The sequence below is a fragment of the Argentina silus genome (assembly GCF_951799395.1).
Source record: "Argentina silus genome assembly, chromosome: 18".
In the NCBI taxonomy this organism is placed as follows: Eukaryota; Metazoa; Chordata; class Actinopteri; order Argentiniformes; family Argentinidae; genus Argentina; species Argentina silus.
The window spans coordinates 14,995,088-14,996,147 of NC_139672.1; positions in this window are offsets into that span (position 1 = coordinate 14,995,088).

A 1,060-nucleotide genomic window follows, 5' to 3' on the forward strand; every position below is an offset into this window, starting at 1 on the left:
AGTCTGCATCCCCTCACTTGTCAAATGTATTTTTTGATCCTTTATTTAATCAGAGAAGTGACATTGAGATGTAAATCTCTTATTCAAGTGGGCCCTGGAGCCCTGGAGTCCTGTCAATAACACACAGTCACCTTCAGTGCCCCCCTCTACCCCCTAAACCCTACATTTATCTGCATCAAGATACCATCAGACCCCCTCTACAACACACTATCTCTCTTCTCTTCTCTTCTCCTTCCTCTCCTCTACCGTTCCCTCCCTCCCTCCCTCCCTCCCTCCCTCCCTCCCTCCCTCCCTCCACTGTCACTGTAGCATGTGCTGCCTTCTGGGTAATCAGGGGGCAAAAGAAGGGAGAGAAAATATTCCGTCCCTTTCACAATTATCAGCTTTGCGAATATTAAAGCGCTTGGCTACAAGGCTGGGGTTAGCGTGATTGCTATCCTAACCTTTGACTACGGCGACGACGCCAGTCGACTCCCCCCGTCCCCCCCCGTCCCCCCGTCCCCCCGTCCCCCATATTGGACGGGCTGGAATTTAATTCTGAAATGATTCTGGATAATAAGGAAGATGGATAATGTATGCATGGAAGATATTAGGTTGGGGCTAAATGCAGTTGGGGCCAGATCTATTGGAGTTGAATAATCACAGTGAGTTATAATCTGTGTGATAGAAATACCGTACTGTCAGAGCGAGGAGGGGAGGTCTTAAATCACGCGGGGAGGAGGAGGGGAGGACGGAGGGGAGGAGGAGGAGGAAGGCCAAAGGCGCTCGGAGATGCTCTTTAGCAAAACTTTCATTAGCGACTGATGTCCTTTTGTTCTCCCGCCACCACACCTAGACACACACACCTAGACACACACACACACACACACACACACACACACACACACACACACACACACACCCTCCCAGCCACACAGTTCTAATTTCTCCCCAGGTTATGCGTCGTCGGAATAGAAGCCCGCCTTATTGTACACAGAGCCCCTGTGTGGAGGACTTGTCAGGATGGGACATCTCCCCATCGATACACCCTGAAGGATTAAGATCAACAGGCGATCGGGGA